Source organism: Macrobrachium rosenbergii, chromosome 8 (assembly GCF_040412425.1).
Source record: "Macrobrachium rosenbergii isolate ZJJX-2024 chromosome 8, ASM4041242v1, whole genome shotgun sequence".
Lineage (NCBI taxonomy): Eukaryota > Metazoa > Arthropoda > Malacostraca > Decapoda > Palaemonidae > Macrobrachium > Macrobrachium rosenbergii.
In genome coordinates, this window is record NC_089748.1 from 15618205 (window position 1) to 15628204 (window position 10000).

Genomic DNA, 10000 nt, shown 5'->3' on the forward strand with positions numbered 1-10000 from the left:
GATGTGGAGGAGAAAGAGGACAGTGTTAGTAATACGAATAGGGAAATGGGTAATGAAGGTAATGATGTAAATGATGGTCGGGTAAGTGAACTGAAATTGAGTGTTTTAAGGAACAAGCAAAGATTAAAGAGTTGGAATTTAAAGCTCTGCAGTTGCAGGCTGAAGAGAGGGGAAGGAGAGGGATCATGAAATTCAGTTGTTGAAATTGCAGCTGTCAGCTAATAATGGTAGTAGTAATCGTTGTGATAATGACAAATTTAATTTATTAAGTGCCCTTAAACTTGTTCCCTATTTAATGAAGAAGACGTCCCCGATTCTTTTATTTCTTTTGAGAGGATTGCTAAAAAGCTGAATTGGTTCTGGGACATGTGGACCACTTTGGTCAGTGTCGTTTAAAAGGGAAATCTCAGCGTGTGTACAATACGCTTAACGAGGACTTGTCATCTGATTATGACTCCGTTAAGGCAATAATTCTGAAAGCTTATGATCTTGTTCCGGAGGCGTATAGGCAAAAATTTAGAAATTTTAAGAAGAGTCCGGATATGACTTTCGTGGAATTCGCGCGAAAAGAAAGAACAGTTCATGGACGACTGGGTAAAGTCCAAAGAGGTTGATTCTTTTGACAAATTTAGGAGCTAATTTTGACAGAAGAATTTAAGCGGTCTGTGTCGAGGGAGCTAAAGATTCATTTAGAGAGTTGAAAATTGATTCTTTGCAGGAGGTGGCAATTGCCTCTGATGAATACTCCCTTGCACACAGGCATGACTCGGTAAAGAAGGAAATTCCTAAAAGTTCTCTTCTCGTAATGGAAATAATTGGCAGGAAAACCTTATCAGAAATGGTCGAATGATTTTCAATCAGGTCAAAATGTAAACCGTAATAACGTAAATAGTGGTAGAAATGGTAGTGTAGAGTCACGTAGCTACGTGAATAGTAGTAGGTCTGGTGGTGGTAGTGGAAGTAGAGAATCTCAGGAGTCTAGGTTAAGTTGTTATTGGTGTAATAGGAAAGGTCATGTAAAGGCAAATTGCTTTGCCATGAAAAATTATTTGGAGAAGAACAGAGAGCCCGTTAGTGTTGTTTCTGGAGAAGTCTCCAAAGAAAGAGGTATTACCTGAAAATAGTAAGTGACTAAAATTTGCTAAGTACATATCGAATGGGACGGTTTTCACTGATGGTAACAAACAGATAGGACGTAGTGTTAAGATTCTTCGTGACACTGGTGCAGCACAATCTTTAATTCTGAGAAAGTCTGTACCTAATGGGTTTGAATTTTCAAATAATGATTTTGTAGTTTTGGGAGGATTTCCTAACACGGTTGCCTCCTATCCTCTCGAAAACTATGTATCTAGAAACAGATTATTATGAGGGTACAGTAAAACTGGCGGTGGTCGACAGTTTACCTATTCCCGGTGTTGACATGTTGTTTGCTAATGATTTGGTGTTACATGACGAAGCAAATTATTTCCCAATTTGACTCTTACGGAGATGGGGAAGATGAGTGTTGTTTTGATGGTTCTGTGTTGGAATCTGTCTCTGTTATTACTCGTTCTCGTGCACGAGAGATTGATCTCGGGAATATCGATTTAGATATGGATGAAATAAATAGACAGACGACTGACACTGTGACGAGTAGTAGTAGTAATAGAAGTAGAGATATTTTGTTTAATGATATTGAATGGGATGTCGAGGCTTTAAAAGAAGCCCAAACAAATGAATTTTCTGATTTTGATGATTGTGATCTTAATGATTTATCAAGACCTGTTTTTCTTAAAGAAGGAGGTTTGGTGTATAGAGTCAGTAGATCAGCTAATGCACCTGCTGACCAGGTAGAGGTTAGAAGCAATTGGTAGTTCCAGAACGATACCGTTCTAAATTATTATTTTTAGCTCATGAGAATAACCTTTCAGGCCATTTCGGGGTCAGGAAAACTTTTCAGAAAGTAGCTCAACATTTTTCTGGCCTGGGATGCGTCGTGATGTAAAGCGACACGTATTATCTTGTAAAGTTTGTCAACTCGTGGGAAGCCGAACCCAGAAAATTCCTAAAGCTCCCTTAATTCCTATTCCGTCAGTGGGAGAACCTTTTAGGAAGTGATTATTGATGTTGTAGGTCCTTTACCGCGGACGCGCGGGGACATGAATATATTTTGACAATGGTTGATAGGATGTCACGTTTCCTGAGGCTGTTCCGCTGCGGAGTATTAGAGGGGAAAAATTGTCGAGGCATTGGTTGGCTTCTTTACGAGGTTTGGAATTCCCAAAATTATTCAGAGTGACCGTGGTACAAACTTTACGAGTAGGTACTTTAAACGAAAATGAATGAGTTAGGATTGACCATGTTACTTCCTCCCTTATCACCCTGAGAGTCAGGGCCAAGTGGAGAGATTCCACCAAACCCTTAAATCTATATTAAAAAAATTTTGTTTAGAAACTGGTTGTGACTGGGATAAAGAGATCCCCTTATGCTCCTGTTTGCAATCAGGTCAACACCGAATGAGACGTTGGGTTTCTCTCCCTTTCAGCTTATTTTGGACATTGTGTTCGTGGTCCATTAGATGTTGTGAGGGGAACACTGGGAGGGAGAAACCCTGATATGAATATTTTAGATTATGTGTCTAATTTACAGGAGAAATTGCGTAAAGCTTGGACCTTTGCCCGAGAAAATTTAACAAAGGCTCAAGCTACTATGAAAACAAATTACGATGTTGGCACCCAAATGAGACATTTTGATCCAGGAGACAGAGTCTTGGTATTGCTTCCCATTCCTGGGAATCCACTCAGGCTCGATTTTCAGGTCCGTGGAAGGTACTCAAGAAACTGAATGACGTGAATTACCTTATTGAGACCCCTGAAAGACGTCGAAAACCCAAATTTGTCATGTTAATATGTTAAAGCCTTTGTCAGTAGAGAAGTAGACGTAGAACCAGTGTCACTGGTAGAGGTAGAAGTAGATCCTGTGGTAGACATTAAATTATCAGTGGGACCTGATGGTCTGTGCAATAATTCAAATATTCTTGATAACCTTGATGTTAAATTTCAGCATCTGGATAAGGATAAAGTAACGTCCTTAACTAAGTTAATTATTGATTATAAAGATTTATTTCAGGATGCACCAGGACGAACTAATATTTTAGAACACGATGTTGATGTAGGGGAGGCACAACCTATTAAACAGGGTCCGTATAGGTTGAACCCCTCCAAAAGGGACATCGTTAAAGACGAAGTGAAGTATATGCTGGACCACGATCTCGTAGAGCCCAGTCATAGTCCATGGAGCTCTCCGGTAGTCTTGGTAAAAAAGGAGGGTGGTCAGCATAGACTATGCTTTGATTATCGCAAGGTTAATGCGGTTACGAAGACAGACTCCTTCCCTTTGCCTCGGGTGGAAGATTGTATCGACCGTATTGGGTCTGCTAAATATATTAGCAAATTTGATTTGTTGAAGGGTTACTGGCAGGTCGGGCTTTCACCCAGGGCAAGGAAAATTTCTGCGTTTGTGACGGGTGACGGCCTGTATGAATGCAAGGTTATGCCATTCGGTATGAAAAATGCAGCCGCCACCTTTCAAAGACTCATGAATTTTATTACTTGTGATTTAGAAGGATGTGTAGTATATATTGATGACTTAATAATTTATAGCGACGATTGGGAGACTCATCTAAAGAGGATTAGAGCTCTATTTGAGGTTCTGAGAAGGGCTGGTTTGGTAGTTAACTTAGGAAGAGTGATTTTGCTCAGGCCAAGGTAGTTTATCTTGGGCACGAGATAGGCCTGGGTAAAATCGCTCCTAAGAAAGCAAATGTGGAGGCAATTTCAGAGTTTCCAGCACCTCAAAATAGGAGAGGTGTAAGACGTTTTCTGGGCATGGTAGGTTATTACCGCAGGTTTGTTAAAAACTTTTCCGACATTGCTCATCCCTTAACTAATCTTTTGAAGAAGGAAGTGAAATTTGTTTGGGATGACCATTGTCAGGAATCGTTTGAAAAGTTAAAAGCTTCCTTAATAAGTTTTCCTTTGTTACGTTCACCAGATTTTTTCTCTCCTTTTTGTTTAGCGACAGATGCCAGTGACGTAGGTTTTAGGTGCTGTTCTTCTTCAGAGACTTCCCGATGGAACGACTCATCCTGTGGCGTATTTCTCGAAGAAGTTGTTACCAGCAGAGAGGAGGTACTCTACGGTAGAGAAGGAAGCCCTATGTTTAGTGAAAGCTCTTGTTCACTTTGAAGTATACCTGTTGCCCTCTCCAACTACAATAAATGTATTAACGGATCATAATCCACTTATTTTTATAAATAAATTCAAAAACAAGAATCAGCGTATCTTACGCTGGAGTCTTATTCTGCAGGAGTATAACCTTAATATCCAACACATCTCTGGCAAAAGTAATGTTGTTCCTGATACTTTATCAAGAGCCTTCGAGAAGGTTTAATTTGTTTGGTGGTAGTTTTGAAGTTTGCCTCATTATTAACGACTTTTCTTTTTTTTAGGTTCTCTATTTTCTTTGTTTGTTACTTAGTTATTATTTGCTATTATTTGTTATTTGCTATTTGTTTGTTTTTTTTAGGGTAGTAGACTTAACGTAAAGTTTTCTTTTTTCTTAAATTTTTTCAAGCTTATTGGTCTTTTTTTTTTTAAAGGTTTTGTTGAATTCTTTAATTAAAAAAATAATAAATTATTTTTTTTTTCCTTTTGGTGGGGAGCTGTAATAATTTGCTTAATTTTTCTTTTATTCGTGGCCTTTTAAGGTAAATTACTTTAAAGTTAATTTAAATTTTATTTTTATTTCTGTGCCACAAGAAAAGCTGGTTAAGTTGTTGTTTTCGCTCCTACCGAAGGTTTTCTATTTTTAATTGGTACCTCGCCCATGAAAGTTTTGTTTCTCTTTTCATGTAATTGTTTGGCTGAAATGCTTATTTGGTGATTCCCCTTTCGCTGCCTCACGTTTGGTGGGGACTTTTGGCTGAGGATGAAGGCAGTGTGTATTCGGCTCCCTATCTTGGAGGTTTTTGGAGACTCTTTTCGTGCAGGATTCGCCGTTGGAATTTTCGTACAGCTTTGAAGGATTTACTTCTGTACTTCGGAGGACGTTGCTGGTTTTTTTTTTCCTCTGGAGACTGTTGCAGCTACTTTCTGGACATCTCCTTTGCTGCGGTCGGACGCCCTTCCCGTGCGTTCTGGAGGCACTGCCTGTGCTCCCCTGCATTCAGTATTCAACTTGCATCCCTGGACTCGCCTGATGCCTTTGGAAGGACAGCCTGTCTTTCCTCTCGTCCTGTGTGCCTTCGTCCTGCCAACCTCCGGAGTCGGGAAAACGCCTAAAACCTTTTTGATAGCTGGTAAGGATATAAACTGTGCACTTTATATAGACGTTGCTGACGCGTGTCAGTGTGCTGTATCCTCCGGCTGCAGACTCCTCGTGATTTCAGGATCGTTTTGGACAGCCATGTGTGGTGGTTCGTCTTATATAAATTCATCGTGCTTTCACCCAGGGCGTGTGTTAATTAAGAATAATATCGACGGTTATTTTTAGGTGGCTTATTATTATGTATGTAATATTAAGGTTTATTTGTAAAAATTAGGATTAAGGATCTTCCCCTTTCATTTTTCTCTCATACTAAAGTTTTTCAGGCCTTTCCTAGGAATAGGTTGTTTTCCTTCCTCCTCCCTACTTGCTGTCTCTCGATCTATCGTGTGAAAGAGTTTATTTTAGGTGAAGGTTTTGTACACCCTTATTCAGCTCTCTTTTGTGGGGTTTCATTTAAGTAATTATCAATATTTTTTTGTAATAAATAATTAAGTTTTGTTTAGCATTTTTTCGTTATCCCTCTTTGAGTGTTTTTTTTGCTCTGTTGGTGATCTTGCCCTTGACTTTAATTAATCCTTTGTGGCACTGATCGTAAAAATGAAAAAGAGCCTGTTCTTGCCACTTCCTAAATATTAAATATTTTTGTGAACATAAGTTCATTACAATATATATAAATGGATGTATGTATGGTGTGTGTATGTGTGTGTGTGTGTGTTCCACATACACTCTAAAACGCATTGAGCAATTTCAACCAAACTTGTTATACATATGACTTACTATCTGGGAAAGAATACTATGGGGATAACACATCACTGGCACCAAAGGGGGTGGGGTGTGGGAAGGGGTGCAATGTGAAAATTACAGAAAACGAGATATTAGTGTCTAATCCATAGTTTTCGAGGTCCCTGAGAAGAATAGTGGCACTCCTGATGCGCTTTAAGTCCAAGTTCAGCCCCGATAATAATGGGGGTGAGAAGTGGAGAAATATAAAAGTAAAAATGCTGGGCAATGTAACTGAAGCAACTATCTTAACAGGAATGAGAGAGAGAGAGAGAGAGAGAGAGAGAGAGAGAGAGAGAGAGAGAGAGAGAGAGAGAGAGAGAGAGTTTATCAATTATTATTCAGAGATTTCCCGGGCAGCGCAGGGCTGGTCAGCTAGTGTAATTATAACTAACTGAGGATTGACACCAAAATAGTCATCTCCAACTCTCAATATCATCACAGAGAGAAATTTCATACCTTTAAATTCACCTCATTCTCTTTAAAACGAGCTGATACCTGGCGAGCATTGCGATGTCGAAGGCAATCCTCTTTCTCTCTTCTCTCTCTCTCTCTCTCTCTCTCTCTCTCTCCATCACAATTCAAAAGGTTTCTTCCTCTAATTCGTTCCTCGACTCAGCAGATTTTCTCCTGCGTTGTTGATTTGAGAATTTGCGGCCAGCGATGATCCAGTTCTTAAGAAACTTAATACTTCCAAGAAGCCCTCATTCTTTCGATTTCTCTTAACATTTCTCTCCTGCTTGACTTGAAAGTTGCCGAGATAAACTGATTGGGGAGTTTCTGAGAGAGAGAGAGAGAGAGAGAGAGAGAGAGAGAGAGAGAGAGAGAGAGAGAGAGAGAGAGAGAGACTGAGAGACTGCTGTACAGGTTATAGGTACCGTCAGTTTGCCGTATTTTTCAGTCTTTGTAAATCATCACATTCCATAGCTACAAGCCAAGCATGAGGCAAAATTTTCATTTAAAAAATAATCTTCAGAAGATGCAAAAAAGATCTCAGAACATAAAAAAGGGTTTTTTTTAAGAGAAGAACATGACATGCACGTGCTTTACACAAAAATGAACAGCGCCAGAGCTGAAGCACATCTTCTTTAATCAAAACAAAAATCAACGTAAAAATGAAATTGAGAGGTGAATTGAGAGGTGTAAAGAGAAAATATAACACATGAAAGGGAAAAAATCAAAACCTGACCAGAAACAGAAAGCAACATTAAAAAATCCATGCTGTGAAGAAAATCTCAATAAAAATAAATGAAAAGGTTCTAATGAAATCTGAAGCGAAAATCAAATCTATTTTGATACACTGACCCACTGAAACATTCTCTTACAGGTCATGCAGCCATCTGATACCACTAATACAGATCAACCTGAGTTAATATTTGCACATCTGGAAAATAATATTTTTTTCCTCTTTTTCTCTGGGCCAAATATTGGCTCATGACTCCCCTTTTACCTGCCTACGTTTTATAAACTTTCAGCGTTGACTGCATTTCTAGTTCATTTTGTAGAACTTCTATTTTCGAATTTCATTTCTTTTAACTCAAAAGTATGTAACCGTGAAAAGGAGTTTACCGAATGTAGTTGAATGGAACTTTTGGGCTCCTGCGGTTCACATATTTTTTTTTTTTTTGCATACAGCATCTGCTGTACAGTACTACTGTTATAGCAATTGCAATCCTTTTTTCACCGGATACAGAAATAATAATCGAATAGCTTTCCACGGGTTTTCAGACGAAAGACTTCTGAATGAGACTTGATCTACGTAACACTAATCGTTTCTCATTAACTGCATCTCCAGTGAATAAAAGTCTTGTAACCTAAAACAATTAATTCTTGAAGCACATCTCCAACAGCAATTTTATATTATTGCATTATGTAGAATCTACTAGTTACTTTTAACAGATGCATTACTGTTTTCATAATCACAAATACCTCTTGAATTCCTGATACGTTCTGGATACAATTATCACTGCAAGCCTTGCATACGTGGGTGGAGTAAATGAAGAGCCTTTTCATCCTACCGTGGGAGTATTCAGACCATTGCTTGTGTAGTTCAAGGAGGTCGTATTAGAACAGAACAGAATACAGAATTTAGGCCAAAGGCCAGGGCTGAGACCTATGAGGTCACTAAGCGCGATGAAAAGAAATTATTAATAAGAAGGTTTTTGCAAGCGTAACATGAGAAAACCTCGCAGTTTCACTAGGAAACAATTTTTAGAGAGGGAGGAAAGTCAGATGAAAGAAAGAGAATATGAACGGTGGTACAGTAAAAGAAATGAGAAAGGTTGCAGCTAGGGGCCGAAGGGACGCTACAAAGACCCTTAAGTAATGCTTACAGTGCACCACTAACGGCGCTATCCCCTACGGGGAAGGGAGATCGTATTAACACGCCATGCTACGTAAGAGGATAGAGTGTGGAATATGGATGAGATAAAGCTGCTGAGACTGAAAAAGCATCTGAAAATTTTCTAGGAAAAGAAGGCTAAGACTGATTGATTGATTTATAGATTTTAGGCATACATGCCCAGCACTGGAGCAACTAAGGCCATTCGGCGCTGAAACGGAAATTGACAGTAAAATTTTGAAAGGTGTAATAGGAGGAAAACCTCGCAGTTACACTATGGATCAATTGTTAGGAGAGGGTGGACAAAGTAAGATGGAAGAAAGAGAATATGAACGGAGGTACAGCAAAAGGAATGAAAGCAGTTGCAGCTAGGGGCCGAAGGACACTGCAAAGACCCGTTAAGTAATCCTACATTGCACCGCATGAGGTGCATTGTGAACACTAACCCCCTAGCGGGAAAGAAAGAGGGCCAAAAGAGAATGAGAACGTAGATCGAGTAATGAACGTTACTACGGCTGCTGAAAGAACGAAAGCACATGAGTCGGCTCTCTTTGCAGGAGTGATGTGTTGATTGAAAAAGGAATCTTAAGTTAATGAGGTACTAGACACTGCTTCTGAGCCACCAGATCTCGAATGCGTGGTCGAATGCCAGATAAGCGCACATCGTACACTTACCGTGAACCTAACAAATTCTGGAGTTGTTAAGACGAAGGGCTCTATGGAATACATGAAGGGAGAAAAAAAGGAATGACAGTATGGAAGTAACACACTAGGGATCTGTGAATGAAATGACAGTCGGTAAATGAAAAAAAAAAAAAAAAAAAAAAAAAAATATATATATATATATATATATATATATATATATATATATATATATATATATATATATATATATATATATATATATATATAAATCAAGTCATATTATAATCAGTGAGGTTAAGCAAAGCGAATTTTCAATAGCTGTCTTTCATTTACAAAACGACTTAGCAAAAGATTAATTGTTTAATGAAAACAAGACTAATGTAAAAGAAAATCATAAGACAATCATTATAATTACTGGTAGTAGTGATATTATCAGTATTAATACTAGAAGTAAAGTAGTATTAGCCACTTTGGCAAAATAAGAACTAGTAGTTTTAAAAGTGTCTGCTACTCCTGTTTTGCTGTGCTAATTATTTATTCCATTATTTTATGCTTCTCATTTGAAATCTATTCACAAATCCCTCTTTAACGTAAATTCTCAGTTATTTCTGCCATATTTAGAATAAATCTGAAATCTAGGATAAGCTTTTTTTTTTCTGTTGGTATTACTGCCACTGGACTCATTTTTCCTAATAATATATATAAGAAAAATTATGATTTGATATTCGCTTGTCTCTCATTTCATTTCATTTTCACCGATCTTGGTACTGGAAAATAAGTATTACGTTACCTTCTTTTCAAATATTTCCTGGCGATAGACACTTTTCAGCATACTATGATGTTATATCAATTATATTAATGTACATCGCAAATGACATATATGATTTAATAGTTATTTTATATCTTTCATAAATTTTGTTAACGTAC